Source organism: Chiroxiphia lanceolata, chromosome 1, assembly GCF_009829145.1.
Source record: "Chiroxiphia lanceolata isolate bChiLan1 chromosome 1, bChiLan1.pri, whole genome shotgun sequence".
Lineage (NCBI taxonomy): Eukaryota > Metazoa > Chordata > Aves > Passeriformes > Pipridae > Chiroxiphia > Chiroxiphia lanceolata.
Window position 1 is genome coordinate 38,521,379 of NC_045637.1, and position 17,365 is coordinate 38,538,743.

At 36.6% G+C, this 17,365-nt stretch overlaps 1 long non-coding RNA gene across 2 annotated transcripts in view; it reads left to right on the forward strand.

The window, feature by feature from the left end:
* LOC116785348 overlaps positions 1 to 17,365 on the forward strand; it is a 72,408-nt gene that overhangs the window by 46,016 nt on the left and 9,027 nt on the right. Inside the window, exons 2-4 of one of the 2 annotated variants that reach the window (XR_004356491.1) lie at positions 10,412 to 10,635; positions 11,225 to 11,300; positions 14,526 to 14,659. This is a non-coding gene — a long non-coding RNA (uncharacterized LOC116785348). The remainder of the gene's footprint in view (positions 1 to 10,411; positions 10,636 to 11,224; positions 11,301 to 14,525; positions 14,660 to 17,365) is intronic. The other variant, XR_004356493.1, reaches the window with a different exon arrangement.

A 17,365-nucleotide genomic window follows, 5' to 3' on the forward strand; every position in this document is an offset into this window, starting at 1 on the left:
TGCTCAAATATGGAATATTTATTTGAAGATATGCAGAGACAGAAAAGCTCCCATTCCTCTTAAGATTTGGTTCCAACAATTTATGACATTCTTTCAGAAGCATTTATACTTTGTTTTTAAGTGGAATTTTACTTGACTTATGCTTTGAGCTCTTTTGTTCCTGTTATCCCTTTCTCTGTTATATTTAATTACTTCTTAGTATCTACTATTTTCTCCCCAATACTAGGGTCTGTGACCAAGAACTTAGAATTCTCTTTGTTAAAGTGAATAAACCAGACTTTAAATGTCTCGCTATGAGGTATCTTCTCAGGACCAATAATCTTTTTGTAATTTTCCTCTCCAATGTCTGTAATTTTATCAACTGTGGAATTAAGGATAGGTTTCCTATTAAATTCACCGAAATTCTACATCAGACTGTTACCTGAATACTTTTAATTACTTTTCCCATCACTTATCCCTTCTTCCAATGACACCTACAAACTCATATGCAACACATATCCACTATACTTTAATAGCTTTACAGTATGCATATATATGCCCTCTGGTTCTCCCTCTAATCATCTTTTTTTTTTCCTCTGAATTTCTAATTTTGCACTTACCTGTATTAAAACCACAGTATTTGGGTAAAGGTCTCTCTCATCTGGTATGTCTATGAGCCTAAGTTCAACCTGAACAACAGGTTGTAAGAGAAAAAGCACTACCAAGCCAAAAATGGTCATTAATAAATAAAGCTACAGAAGATCACACGTCAGCTCCTGCATGTAATAAATATTATCAGTATGGTGAAAAAACAAAATGTATGGAATTTATAAATTGGAATCACAGAATCATAGAATGGTTTGGATTGGAAGGGAACTTAAAGATCAACCCCTGCCGTGGGCAGGGACACCTTCCACTAGACCAGGTTGCTCAAAGTCCCATGTTGGAGTAGTCTATTCCTGAAGGACTGCACTCATGGAGGGGACTGATGCTGCAGTTCCCTTTGGAAGACCAGGAGAGGTTCATGAAGGACCATCTGCTGTGGAAGGGACTGCATGCTGGGTCAGGGACAGAGTGATGAGAAATGAGCAACAGAGACAATGTGTGATAAGCTGACCACAGCCTCATGCCCCATTCTCCTGTGCTGTTGTGGGGAAGAGGTAGAGAAATCTTGAGTCAAGCTGAGCTCTGGAAAAAGGGAGGGGTTGGGGAGAAGGTGTTTTAAAAATTAGTTTTATTTCTCATTACTGTATGTTTATTTGATTAGTAATAAATTTAATTAATTTACCCAAATTGAGTCCCATGATGGTAATTGGTGAGTGATCTCTCCCTGTCCTTATCTCAACCTTTGATTATATTTTCTCTCCCTTGTCCAGCCGAGGAAGAGAGTGATAGAGAAACTTTGATGGGCACCTGGCATCTAGCCAGAGTCAACCTACCACAACAACCTCAAATTAGAAAAAATAGAAAAGCAGCATCTGAATGGACTTGCAAATATATGCAGATTACTGGGGCCTTGGTTGAAGCTGATCCAGTTGATGTGGTGGTGGTTTCCTCTTTCTGAAAGCTCCAGCCTCAAAAGGCAGCAGCCATGTGTCATACCATGATATGTTGCTGTCATGTGCCTGGGATGCACAGTGAACCTGAGAGCTTGAAAATGTGATCAGATTCTCATTTTTGGACATAGAATCATAGAAACATAGAACCATAGAGTAGCTTGGGTTGGAAGGGACCTTAAACTTCATCTAGTTCAATCTCCCTGCTGAACATTTATAATACTGTCCAAAGACCCAGAACTGGTATGCTAGCCATGCCTTCCCATGTCTATGGTTGCTCCTTTTGTAAGTACTGTTTTAATTAGATTTTCACAGTTACTCACCATGATTAAGTTCATATGATATAGAAAGACTGGTTTCTTAGCCAACTTTATTTCTGTCTCTGCTTGTTCATCTGAGAAATCTCCAGCTAAGATCAAATGTATAGTGTCTTTGAATCATCATTCTCCCTGATATAGACAAGGCAGCTAATTTTACACACTGAGCCATTTCAAGATTATTGTGCTGCACTTAGATAATTCTAAGAACTGGTAGAAGTAACAGAAAAGAAAGTCAGTCCAGAGACACCTAGGCAGTCAGCATGGTTAAAAAAGGAGACTTTCAGGAACACAAAGAATAGCTTTTCAATTTAGGGAAATTTTAGACCCAGTATTTTCCTATTCACATGCCCCACATGAGGGACAGCATTCTTCACCTTCCACTCAATATATCACTAACGTGTCACTTTCTGGATTTTCTTATTCTTTTTACTCATTTCTTGGCATTTGTCTTGTACTTTCTTCCCCATGAGAGTCTCTCTTGTCATCTGCTCTGTCTTTTCTTCTAAAGACATCCTGTTCCTTCAGTGTCTCCTATTTTCCTGTTGCAATTAAATATCTTACTCTCTTACCTCTAAAATATTACACTTGCTTTTTTGCTTGTTTGTATGATCATATTTACAAAGGCCTAAAAATAAAGAATGATAAACTATCTCTATTTCAGGGAAATGATAACTATTTCAAGAATATAAGCTGATTCTACAACATATCTGATTTTCACCTCCTTTTCACTTTAAAAAAATCCTTATTTTTAGTTTTACATATTTAGCATTATTTAGCATTATTAGTATATTTAGCATTATTTCATTCCTTTTTATATCAATTCAGAAATTGAGAAATCTGAGTGGTTTACACATATTAGAAGTTTCTCTGTGTCCTGAGCAGTCAAATCAAATCATCTGGCTGAACTCTCAAAATCTGAAACCAAGGAAGATATGAATACTGCCTTACAAGTGTGCCTTGAAGCATGGGTCAACAGCTGATTTTGAGGTGCTAGAAAGACAGTTATATTCCAAAGACAGTGATAGTTTAGGAAAGCAGCATGTCTGTAAAACTAATGTCAACTAAGAGGACTGTCAAAAGGTAACAGAGACGAAGAGCGAACACAACGTCCCCACCTTTCACTGTTCAAGATTTCCTCTGATCTGGATTGCCTTCCCTTCCAGCCCATTCATAGCTTGGCCTTTGGAGTTAGCACTGATTTTGGCACTGACCCCAACCAGAATGACTGCTGAGCAGAGATCCCCTTTCCTAAACCTGGCATTTGTGCTCCTGCTCTCATTTCACACGGGATTGAGCAAAGTGCAGTGGCTGTGCTGCACTCTCCTCAGTGGTGGGTTTTACAAAGAGCTCAGCCTTTGGAGGTGATGACAGGCGCTTCTCAGAGATAAGCCAGGTAGTTTGCCAGGTACAGCAGGGCGTTAGTTGTTTGTGTGGATTTTCAGGTGTATCAATTCCATAGTAATGACATTGTTCTCTGTGTGTTTGGAGCTCAAGGTAAGGCCTTGAGAGGAAAGTGAAGTCAGCTGCCTCACGCGCATCAAGGGTATCTAAATATCCAACAAGATACAGGCACAAAGTAGGCAAAAGCCACTAGAATTCAGTGCTGTGTTGAGTGAAAAGGAAAAAAGGTGTTAAATCTTGTCTTGGTACCTTTATTCCCAGTTTGTCTGCTGCTAAAGTTTAACCACTGAGATTACTTTCTTTGAGCCCTTTGTATATTGTAATAAACTGTTTCTGCCTTTATCTGACTGCTAGAGCTCGGATAGGAAAGAGACTGCCCAATAAGTGCATTAGACTTTGAATGTGCTGTCAACCTTCACTCCATTCTGCAGAGAAATGTCAGGAATTTTTTTTGTTTGTTTCATTATAGATATTGCATGTGGGATCAACCAGGTTTTGTATTTTCCCCAGCAATCACTCTAGGGCTATTGGATTGTTTTGCCTTCCTGTTATAAACAGTAGACATAATGTCTGTCTTTGTGTTACTATTTTGGTATATTCATTTTTTTCTTTATCTTTAAATGTACCACCCATCTAACCCAATCACCTTTTAATTCAGAAAATTCTACTGCAGCTTAAAAAAGAGAAAAATTATCCTCACACAATCAGAAAAGCATGCCTTTTTATTAAGAAAAAACAAACAAACAATGGCCTATGTCAAATGTAATCAGCTGTACTACTAAAAATCAAAAAAACTACTTTGGAATTCTAAAGGAGCTTATAATTCTGCATAAAAATTGTTTAAAGTAATTTTAATAAAAAATTGGCCAGTGTGGGTAGGTATAACTCTGCTTGTCAGCACATCTGTATTTTTCTCTCATCTAATAAACTAGCTAGGACATTGCAGCAAAGGAACATTATAATATTAACAATGTTGCTGGAAAGCTCTGTGCTTTAGAATGAATTAACTTTCACTGCACTGCAGAACATACAAAGTGAAATTGACTCAGCTCAGAATAGGAATTTTAACCCCTTAGGAGCTGCTGAGCTCTACTTATGTCTCGATGATGGTTTTTGAGCAGCCTTGGCATGGAAATCATGGAGGTAGCTGATATATTTGGCAAATTTGGAAAACAACTGCCTAGAAAAAATCTGAGAAAACATTTTTATTTTATTCAACAAAAGAAAAGGTTGCAACTTTGTACTTCAAGGAATTTGCCAAGAGAGAGTAGAAAGGTTTGAGAAATGCCAGGGAGTTAATATTGTGGGAGTAGGACTGAAACATGTGTCTTATTATCCGAATATTCATTCACAGCTCCAGAATGAATAATCCTTTTCTGTGTTTGCACCCAGGCTTTGATTTTCCTCCTCTTAAAAATTTATTAGCTAAATGACTGAAGAATGATTAAGTGAAAATCTGAGAGCTGATCAGCACTGTGCCCCTTCTTCACTGATCCTTGCAGGAATGATCATTGGAAAGCTTTCATCATCGCACTGACTTCCATGGGAAGCAACTTTTTTTCAGGATGAGAATAATGTACAGGGCAGCTGCTTTTGTGATATGGCCAGGCAAACATGCATTTGGACCACTTAGTGCCTTTTGCAAAGGTCATAAACCAGATGATAATCTTTTATTACCATCATACCAGACTTACAGTCAGTTAGAGATCTAAAAGAGAAACATTCTGCATACCAGGTTTTTTTTCCTCTTAATTTAAATAAAATTAAAAAACTCCAACCCCCAGACAAGATTATCTTTTCATTGAAACAAATAAAATTTATTGGAAGTATTATTTTTCTGCCTGTATCATGGCAAGAATTTAATGTGAGTTTGGGGGTTGGGCAGGCTGAGGGGTTATCATTTTACATTATAACTATTTTATGCATTTTGCAGTTAAAAATTGTCATATCTTCACAGATATATCAGGCAGATTATTTTTTCCTCTTTTTACTTTACACTACTAATTTAGTCCACTTTTAAACAATTCCTATTAGTTTCAAACACCACAAGAAATCTGGAGAGGGTGATATGCCTAATACTGCTGAGTTGCTGCTCCTCCTTAAGGTATGCTTTAATATTTTTGTCATTTTCTAATCTGTGGCTATTGTATTTTCAAATATAGCAGGGTAAGTATCTTCTAATGTGATGCTTTTCACTTGGTCTATTCACAAAAGAAAATTAAAGCAGCCAATTGTATATATGAGGAGGAAAAACAGAAACTCACTTGGTAAAGTGAGTTGCAAAGGAACTCTAGTGCAATAAGTACTGAGGAGTGAAAAGAGAAAGATCAAGTTCAATCTTAATCCTTTTGTGCTAAAACTTCTAGTTGGACATTCCCTACTCTATTTTTCTTTAGCCAGCTCACAGCCTTACTATACTTACCAAAATTCAAACTTTTAACATTCCATTGATCTTACATCTCCAGAATTTCTCACTCATCCAAACAAAACAACCTCGCTGCTCTGCTTTCCTACCATGGGCCCAATTAAGGGACTACTAACTCTGCTATGCCTTTCATTAAAGCTCTCAATGCCTCTTTGCTATTTCTATTTCTCACCTTTTCATGCTATACACCTGCTTTGCTGAAGTGATTCCTTGGAGAATTTACCTGATTAATTTGATTACTAGTTTTGAGATCTATTATCCGTTACTTACACAGATCTAATTGCAATTCTGCTTTATTCCTTGCCATACGAAAGTGGCACACTACAAAGCTAGAAAAGCTGCTGGCTGGATCAGGTACACTTCCTGCTAAATAGGTTCAGCTTTCATCAGCTTGTGAGAAGTGTCTATCATATGTACATATGTATATCACATGTACAAATCTATGTTCATGTACATATACATACACACACACTCAAGAAACAGAATGTGTAAGACAGTCTAATATAAAAAAATAGAAACATGTAAGAATAATTTAACATTTCTAAATTCTGTATCTTACCCCAAAATCTCATTGGGTCCATAAAAATCTATTCTACTCAACTTTATTTCCAAAATAGAAACAATTGTTTCCTTCCTCATATTTTATTCCCTTCTCTACTTTTCCCGCCTTTCATGTCATGTGAAAGAAATGGATTTTCTGTGAAAGTAGTACAAATTCTCCTTCATGCCTATATCAATGTGCCCTCAAGAAAAGTTCCTTACTTATTTCAGTCATGTAAAACAAAATATTGGCAATTAATCCTACACACAGATTGTGTTAGGTTATGTAGATCTCTTCCCAGAAGAGTTCATGCACAAGTGAAGTTCTGAAGAAAATACTGGGAAACTATTTTCTAAGGGAAATGCTGAGATGAAAGAATGATCTGTCTTCATAACTTCTGAAAAGTCTTAAACAGAACAGTTGTTAATGTCATAACTGAAAACTGATGTAAGAATTATATCAGTGCTGTATCTTTATTGCACCATTACCACAGACAGACCCTAATATAGTCAAATTTCAAAAAGAGTAGTTGAAAATACTTTGAGTGTACTGTGTCCAGTAACTATCTGTTATCACTATGGTTGCAAAAACAAATATTCACTATTGGAATGAACTTCATAAGAATAAAAGAATTTAGAGGAATGAAAAAGCTTACTGCTTGTATTAGGATGGGACCTAAACAATTTAAGGAATGATGAAATAGATAGGATCAGCTCTGATCTTCCTGAGGGGTGGCTGTGTGATCTGGGTTCTGATTGTATGAGGGTGTGTACACAGTCTTCAATGTACCGTCTTATGATACAGCAGTACATTTTACAAGTTTAAGCTTGGTTTTGAGGCATAATCTCTGTAACTCAGAATTTAGCCCATTACTACGATTTGCTAATGACCCTGGAGACCATGTTGTCCTCTAGTCACGTACAAATAACATGATTATACATGATGGTATAATGGTTAATAATTGAATTTTTTTTAATCTCATCACTTCAACTTTGTAGTATTTGCTTATCTGTTTTTCTTCTGAAACCCTCTCATTACCTTACAGTGCAAAACTGTGACATCAGAAAAGAAAGCCTGCTCTTAATAATGAATTAATTGCTAAAGTTATTGTAGATTTTCACCTCTCTCTGGTATCTTCATCTTTCTTCTCATCTCCTTTTCTTATCCCATGCTGTGCTTCTCAGTTTATCCTTATTTAATTTCACTCCTAGGAAACTCAAAGTTGCCAGTGAACAACAGACTTGAATCTGTCATAGAGTCAGTAATGCATTTGTCAAAGATTACAACAGCTGTTCTAAACGCAAAATACCCTAAAAAACCAACCCTCATCAATGAAGATTTAATTAATACACCAGAATATATTCAGTTGAAAGACAGAGGAGAAGATTATCTGTTTTTTTAATAGATACCTGTCTGTAACTTCTACCCCTGATCCTCAGTGAATTTCTGTTTTTCATGTTCTGTCTCAGAAATGTTTCTTATCCTGATATCCTAATGAATCTTATGCTTTTGGTGTTTACACATTGCTGATGATTGACTGGGCATGGAATTATTGGTCACTAGCAATTTTTTGCCTTCAAGATACAAAAATCAACTGTTGTTCCTCTTTTAAGACTGACTTTTGGGGGGAATAGAGGGTATTTCCCTTGTGGAAGTGGAAAAATACTAAAGGAAGTGGATCTTTCTTTATTCTGGCTGATTTATTTCATCCTCAGACAAAGAGCTTTGGGGAAATTCATGTGGGTTGAGATGCTGAAGTTCCTGTATATATTATAGATTTCATATTCTTATCTTCTTTGGCATCATTCATGTCTGGACAGGGTAGACCTTGTCAGACAACTATTTTTCTTAGTGTTTAGATAGGCACTGTGGATCATTCTGTTCTTTAACAGCACCTAACAATTGTATAATGTGCACAGATGATTCTTATATCCTGCCACTGAATTTAAGTTTTCCTTTTTTTTCAACTCCTGACACTACCCACTTTAGTTTTGCTTTATTTGTGTTTTCTTCCTCCACCATCTATTTAAACAAAATGTTTCATTTTAACTTATTTAACAATTGGTAATTTTGAATTCCTCAAAAAATAGAGTCAGGATACAAAAACAAATACAAATACAGTTTCAGCCTCAAGAAAATATGTAATTTGAAAGAAAAGGTATGGAAATTAACAGTATAATTTGTCATCCATCTAGAGCATATCTAAATCCAGAATATAGGCTTCTAAAAAAAAAATATCTACATACTAATGTTAATTTTGCTGTATGACATCTTTATTTTCTTTACTATGTGCTACTGTTCAGGGAGGAGAAAGACTGGGAAAAATGCCAAAGGGATATGACCACTTGAAAAGCAATAAACTTGGTAGTTTGACTCCTTGCCCTAAGGATGCATTGGCATCTGAGGGCTCCTTCCTTGTAGGTTTGACGGCAATCTGCATTTTCGTGAACTGTCAGACATGATTGCCAAAGGTGATGATATTATGGCAATGAGATTATGACAAAAAGATTTGATTTTGTGCTAGAAACCTTCATATGCATTGTCATAAAATGTGACGAATTTGAAACTATAGGCAATGAGAACCGACACAAAATTTCTAACCCAAAAATTGCAACTGTGTAATATTTGTTTTGTATCATCATATAAAGTCTTAGTAAAATAAACTGGAATAAGTGGACAGGATGTTATCAGATAGGAGTTTTGAATTTTAAGTCTTTTCTCTAGCTCAGAGAGGCACTCTGTAAATATTGCCTTTTAAAATGGCTACCTGGGATACTTGGATCTTAGAACATTTCCTTCCAGCTATGTCTATCAAAGCAAATAATAAGCAGAGCTCTTGCTATGCCACTTTTTTCATTATGCTTGTCAATGAAGAAGCAGAATAAAATTCTCAAGATGTGAGGAAAATGGAACATATTTAGTTAGAGCGATCTTGGATTCACTTAGAAAGTATATATTTTCTTTGAAAATGTTAAATTGTTTGAGAGATGGGAACTGAGAATAACAGCTTTTATTTTCTAAACACCAATTACATATGAGTGAAAAATATGTATCTGTGTAACTCTAAGAATAGGCTTAATTTTTTGAAGGATCACACAGATAAGCACTTAAAGGAAAGGTACAGATGGTTGCATGTACATCCTGCAAACTCATGGCTGTTATAACAAAGGCCAAATCCTTTGACAGATATTCTGTACATATACAGCTATCTTTATGTTACTTTAAAATTCTGCAGGCATAAAGAACTCAATTGCACATAAGGACAAAAATAGAGGCATCCATTGAAAGGCATTGCAGCATTTTGTACAGTAAAATGCAAAATGTGTTATCTTAAACTCAATAAAATCTTTTCAAAGACACCTAAATGCTCCTGTTATATTGAGAAAATATTTTTAATATGGGTCTGATCTGCAGCAATATATACTGGCTGATGTGGTTGTGTTTTGTTACGGTTTCTTAGTTCCCAATTCTTTTGGCAGAAAACCTGTGCCTGATTTCTGAAGTTAGCTACACTGGCAGATATTCCTGCCTAGCTTATTAAATCATCTTCTGAATAACAGCTGATTTCACATTTTAAGCATCAATATGTAACCACGTAGCTGAAATCAGAATCAAATGCCTTCAATCAAAAATGTGAAAAATAAGAAAAAGCAGTCATTCTCCCACCCTCCAGCTTTCTGGCTGCCTGCCATCTTGTAAAGATATTTCAGTCTCTGCAGCTCAAGCCTTTTTATTCTAATGCCTCCTTGTACAAATGCATGTTCTCATGTGTCTTTCTCTTTCCTGCAGGCATAGTGCACCTGTTTGAAAGGACATAACTATTTTTTTTCTTTTGCCATTTCCCAACTGCCGGCTCTTTTGGCAGGAATCTGTCTCCAACAGCTGAGAAGGCAGAAAAGCTAAAGCCCTTTTGCTACTTAGAAGGTCTACCTACCTTCAACTCTGTGAAGAGCCACGTGACACTACTGGAACTTGCTTCCCTTAGATTCTCGTGCTAAGTCTGAAATTTACACAGTAGTGGAGCTTCCCAATTGTTTAATGCTAGGGACATGTTTCTGAGGGACAGTCAAGGGCATGGGTAATCTTTTTCTGGCCTGCTGCTTAGCTTTTCAATGTTGTCAACACTCCTTATAAAAATATCGTTCTATTCCATGTTGCAAAATTTGATATACCCATTTCTCTTTTACAGAGCTCAAACCCATATGTCATTTGCCTCCTGCTGATACTTCCACACCAGGAATCCCTTCAGCAAAGCAACCAAGACTCAAAGAGAAATACATAATATGTTCTTTGCTCCTTATGCTCATATACCTAAGCCCTGTTCTCTAAATCAGAGGCCCAGAGAAACCTCTGGTGAAGATCAGGAAATCCTACCTACAGTTCAACCTGGAAGCTGAAGAATTTCCTATTCTGGTAGTCACAGAAATTAGTCACTCTTCCACACTAGATGTCTATTAGCAGTACTTCTCTCTAAACTTATACAGATCCACTTGGAGTATAAATATCAAGCCACAGTGCTTCTGTCTCCTGTGCCACCAGCAATAAAGCGGCTGAAGTTTGGGCGTAGTTACCAACTCTGCAAATGATGCACAAGGCGGAGTCCCCCTCACTGTCCTACAGCTCTTTTGGCTCTAAAAGGCTGTCAAGTGGCAAAAAGTAGTAAAAACTTATTCCAGTCAATAAAGAAGCTGTGGTTTTGAGTACACACAGGAAATCGCTCTTTTGAGTAAGAAGATATAATTTAATTTGGTCACTCAGCATACACTTGCAAGCTGAACAAAGACAGTCTAGATAACAATCATACTGTTCTACCAAATGAGTTTGTGAGCAGAAGGAAAAACAAAACGTACACTCATGTTTTCTTCTGAAGTGACACAACTTACTTTCCCTTCCTGTTTGATGTCTGTCTGTCCTTTTGTTTTGTCAATGTCTGTATGAAGCCATATGGTGTTCCTACATTAGCTATAATTTTGTCAGCGTATCTTATTGGATTTTATCTCAGGCAAAATGAATTTTAGGATGGTGCCCCCAGAAAAGATTTACAAAGCTACCTCTATGAGAGATGGCTGCTTCCAGATGTGAGTATAATGCTAGTGCAGCCACCTCTGTGTTTTAAATTTTTAGAAACATGTGGTTTCCATTTCGGTAAATTCTACATATCAGTCAGTTCAAGAGACGTGATACATTTTATATTTCTGTTCTTCAATAAAAGGCATTGTCCTGGCCTATCTCCAGCCCAAGGGCAAGAGAAAGTGTTCTGACTAAGTAGGGATTTGTTCAGCTCTTCTTCTTTGTCTTAAATCTACAGCAGACCAATGAGCTACATACACACATGGTAGAGTCAAGGTTAGTCACAGCAGGATCTTCAGGTGGTGAAGATCTAAAACCAAAACAAAACAATACAAAACACATACCAAAAAAAAAAAAAAAAAGAGAGAAGGAAAGAGAAGAAAAAGAGGAGCCAAGACAAAAAAAATCTACTCATGGAAAAAAAGAAAGAATATGCTTTTCTAGCTGTGGTTAAACCACAAGACCATGCTAAAAAGAGCATTACATCAAAAAGTATTCGAATTAGGCATTGCCAAAGGTAATGATGCATTGGAATTAATTAAAATTAGTGAGCATTCATCATGGGAAGCTTTTTAGGACAAAGATAAAAGAATCACATAGAGTTGACGCTGTTTGGAAGAGAAGGGCAGAGTGGATATTATCTCAACTTCTCTTTGGTCATAGATGGCAAAGGGATTATCCTTTGGATGTTGCCTCAAGACCTAGTTGGAAACCTGTCGTTTACCAAGTACCCTTGCAATGGATAGAAATTTCAGAGAAGCAGAAATATCATAAACATTCCTTACAAATTCTTGTGTGTATTCTTAAAGTACTATGCTTGGTCTCTATAGAAACAGATCATATTACTGCACACTTACATGTTTATGATGTGTCAGGTGAAAAGAGATAATGCTTGAAAACACATTTTACATGTGTACAAATACCATCTCAAACAGAAAAACCACTCACTTGGTGATGTATTTACTTCTCCTAAAATTAGATGAGAGATGGACACAGAAACACCAGGAATGCTCTCAGTTTCAGAGGTGACCATTCCTCACTACATCTAAAATATTTCCATGAAAAAAAAATGAAGAAAGGTGTAGTTATGATGAGCACATGACCAAGAAACACAGTTATGAGAAGAGGCAGCAGCCAAGGCAGTACTTTTTATATATGGCACCAACTCCCTCTAGTAAATGCTGGGCATATATTCCTTCTGGCATGCCCAGTACAGGGCCCTTTTTGCAAGCAAAAGGTAGCAGAGAGAGAGGCACTGCCTTAGGCAAACATATGAACCTTCCCAACCATGCTGTGCAATCAGTAGCTCTATAAACTTCATGTTACCTCCTATTATTCACAGCTCTCTTGTCCATTCATTCTTCTGACATTCACAGAATTAAAAAATGCAGGCTAATAGGAAAATAAAGACATAAGATATAAAGAAACCTATTAATGGTTGGGTGAGCATCTTTAGATTTAAAGGTAAAAGACTAACTTTAACTCCTGAGTCCTAAATTTGGGATGCATGCATGATATTCAGCTGGCCAAATGTAAAATTAAGTCAGCAGCTGGATTCTTATGAGGACACTTGTTATGGAAACTGAGGAGAGCAGAGAAGTGAATGCAAAAAGTGGATTTTGACACAGCTAGAACAAACCAATAAGGTAATGTTTTATGATTTGTATTTAGCCATGGTATTGCTGACATTGTTCTATTTCCATCACTTAAGACAGTAAGTTAATTTTTTTTAGCTTTACTTGTTATTTTTTAAAATTTTATTATAAATAGCAATCTTTTCCTGTTTTTTTTCTTTCTTTTGTTTTCTTGTTTGTACTATTATGTCTTATTGTGCCATTTGTTCGTATTATTAAAAAAATCACGTGGGATATGTTGTTAAGGGTTAACAGTGTAAGACTACTTACCTCAAATGACAACCACAGATAAAACTAGGATGGTAACTGAAGAAGCTTGGCTTAGTGTTTGGACTCTTCATCAAACAAAACAAAACAAAATTAGAGTCTTTACTTCCTTTTTATGCTATAAAAGTTATGAATTTCTGTTTTCAGACAAAAGGAAGCTACATTTTAAATTAAGGCAGACACTTTCCAAGAAAAAAAATTCTGTTTAATCAAAAATGCATCTTTCTGTCAAAGAAATGTGGAGTAGAAAATTCTCAGCCAGCTCACTTCTGTTTCCTATACATTCTCATGGGATTAAGCTTCTTATTTCAAATAGAAGAAAGAGATCTAAAATCCCCAAATCATGCATTTCAACTTCCTATCATATGTCAGTCAATTTTTCCTTCAGTTTTCTTTCTCTGCAGTCAGCTTGTATGTTTCTACTTAGGCATTCAAGACTAAGAAATAGTTAGAAATTCATCATCAATCTTTATTCCAGGACAAAATAATTTTGAATGATCTGTAATTAATCACAGAGATCTCTGTTTTTATCAGCACTACAGGATCTCCCAAAAAACAACCCCTCAATATGATACCTTCTGTTTTCAGTGTTTATTTTTTCCATAAAAAGCCCAAACTTCCCCCAAAATAAAATGCAATATCTTTCCAACAGGGGGAAAATATTTTAATATTCTTTCTCACAGTAATCTTTTATATAACTTTTTCTTAAACTCAATAGAAACAACGAAAAGACAATCATATTGATTACATATTCTTCAAACAACTGTCACCATAGAACATCATAGTATTTGACTATAGCTTTTGAATTACTGTCTTTGTTTTTGTGTGTAGCTCTGCTGTGGTTTAATAACTGATGGGAATAGTGGTCATGTACAAAGAGATCTTTATTTTTCCAATTCACTTTATATTTCTTCTGATCCTCTTCCTGTCTTTACTCTGCTTTTAATATGTGCAACTTCATTTTGTCAAATAGGAATGTTTATACTTAAAAAAATTGCCTATTTCTTTTCTCATAGCTGTAGGTACTGATTTTTGTCTCATAGACCAGAATACTGTGGATTAAAAATTCTTTTCTTTTGTGGTTGCAGCACAGTGATATTCTGTATTGTATTAATTCAGAAGTTCAGTACTTAATGAGCTTTCATTATGCCACAACACCACGAAAAGTTTGTTCACGAAATGGATGCAATTGAGCATTTAACTCTTTGCTACCATTGATAAAGATGTAGCCTGTAGCAGCATGCACTCACAATCCCTCTTTAAAGATATCATCTATTTTAGAAAACAATTTTGTCTAACCAGGTGTCTCCTTTACTGGCCATTATTTTGCAGCCCAAAGCCTCTGACTGAATCAGTAACAGCAATTGCTGAATGTGAGACCTCTCAATTTAATTCCGGAGTCTGTATCACCCAAGGAAAGACCCAGCACTAGAGTCAACATAACCCCAGGATCATGAAGCCCTGTGGTAAGTTCTCTAGCAGCTGACAGATGTACGACAGAAAAAACACCCCAAAGTAGTTACTTGACATGAGACTATAAGTACGGGAGTAACCTTACAGCTTTTCAATTTTAAAACAAATATTTCTACGAAGCTGCATTTCCTTTGGAGTCATGCTGTGCTGGGTTGCTAGCATCTAAGAAGCATCAAGTTCACATCATAACCTTCCTCTCCATGGGGATGTCCTCCCTCCTCTAGCTGACTGTTTTCACAAAATGAGTCAGAAATTACTGAGTGTCAGCTGAGCTCTGCCAACTGAAGCCTGGTCAGCTGAGACTGACCAACAGGTTCAGAAGTTAGTATGGTGAGCTCACTGAAAATTCATCAGGGACAGGTGCAAAATGCTACATTTAGTGAAGAATAATCAGCTGTCCAAAGGCAAGCAGAAGAAAGGCTAGCTAGGTAGCAAAAGAAGATCTATAGATTATAATTGATCACATTTATAAATAGTGCTTTGTTATTAAGAAAACCAAACAACACATTAGATTGAATAAATAGGAATACTTCCTGTAAGACAGTCTGAAATACTTTCTCCACCTGAAGATGATTATGGAATGTTTGAAGAAAATGCAAGGAGGAAAACAAAGGATCAGTCTTTTACAACGCAAACTCCAAGGAAAGACTCAGCAGGCGATGATATCTGAATAAAGGAGGCCCTGAGGGTGGATATGATGTCTGATGTCAAAAGGGTAAATAGAAAAGAGAAGCAGAAAAATTTTTTTATGCCAGATTTTAGTCGGGTAGGACAGAAAGCTGTCCTACCTTTCAGAAGGCTGAAATTGCATCACGGAAGGCTCAGAAAAGGTAGTATGAAATATTTTTAATACTACAAAAATGGAGCACTAGAGTGGTTGGGAAAATTGCCTTCAGAGAAAGTCTTTAAGACAGAGCTAGGCTCAGGTGGATGGGAATTGTTCAAGATCTGATCGTGCCTTGGAAAAAAGAATTGTCTACGTGAGCTCTGGGACTCTCTTGCCACCCACATTTTCTATTGGCTTGTTAATCTGTTGCTGATGCACAGACTTGCAAACAGTACAGCTGTTGAGCCTCATCTTGTTAGGGAACTGAAATAGAAATAAAAGCTGAAGATTTGAAGAGTGTGTCATCTTTCCTCTATATTGCTCAGATCTGCTTCTTTACAGTCTGATCTTAGGCAAATTATTAAGATCAGATTAGTATTTAAAATCAGTTTGGTATTTGAACTACGGATGGTCTTTATCCAGAAACATGAATGAAAAAATAAATACAGCTGGTAAACAATACAAAGAATGATTCTGAATATCTTTGTACTTTAATCTAAGGAATTCCTTTTCACAGTTATTAAGGGAATTGTTATTTGCTGCTAAAGGTTAAAAATTCTCAGACATGTTGTTCCCAGAGTATATACTAGTTTGACTACAAAGCATTTATAATCTGAATTGGGTTTTTTGGGGAGGGTGAAATTGCTTTGTCTGTTAGTGTTCAATTCTTATTCGTTGTCTTGCTAGACATCCAGTTAGGAAACAGGAATCATACGACGTAGTTCATATGACTTTGCCACATGCCATGAACAATAGCTAGTGAACAGCAAACAGCTGAGGCAATTGTTTGCATGAATCCTCTAGACTCAAATGTGTGCATATGTTTGAAAATAATTAAGGCAACTATAAACATGGGAATAAATCACCAAATCACAGAATCAGAGCATATGACAAACTGGAAGGGACACACAAGGATTGCAGAGTCCAACTCCTGGCCCTGCACAGGACCATCCCCAAGAGCTACACCATGTGCTTGAGAGTATCATCCAAATGCTTCTTGAACTCTGTCAGGCTTGGTGCTGTGACCACTTCCCTGGAGAGCCTGTAGTTCACAAACACAGAAACTATATGCTTTTAAAGCTAATTTAAGTCCAGCTAATCAGTGAACCAGTCCTCATCATGACCAAATTAGTAAAAAAATAGTTTGCTGAAGCAACATGTGAAACCTTAAGTCTGCGTTTTGCATGTTCTATCAGCTCAGTAGAACAAGAGAGAGCACAGGCAACACTAAGGGCATGTAGAGGGAAGGAAGATAATGTCTTCACCTATCACGTTTTGAGTGTGACTGCTGCTTTGGTTTTCATTCTCTAATTATCAGAAGTGATCACACAGAAACTAAGAGCTGATGGAACATCTTTAAGCCAGGTGCTGCCACTTATCTGCTCTGGTATCTACTTTTTGCTCCCACACTAATGAAAAATGATTTCAAAAGAAATGAAGATCCTGTTTCAATAAGACTGGGGAAAAGATGTAACCTAAAAAGCTGTCTACAGACTCAGGAATAAGTGAAATGTTTTGACAGGGAAAAATATGTGTTGGCAACATTGCTCGACTCAGATTTCAAAAGTAAAATTGAAACCATGCTTCTACAGGCTGCAGACACTGACAACTGGAAGCCTGTTCTGCAATATATAGTAGTTAAAAATATGCCAGCCAGCTCCTCCTCTCCCCACTTTCTCGCATGTACAGGACAAATACATTTCTAGGAAAAGAACAGTCTGACTTGGTAATTTTTTGAAAACAAACAAACAGAATCCAAATCTTACTCTCATCTGACTGCGAAAGGTTCGGAGAATACATAGAACATCTGTATCTATATATAAAACTGCAAGGAAGGTGATATTCTTCAGACTTCTCTGGCCCTTTCAGGCTA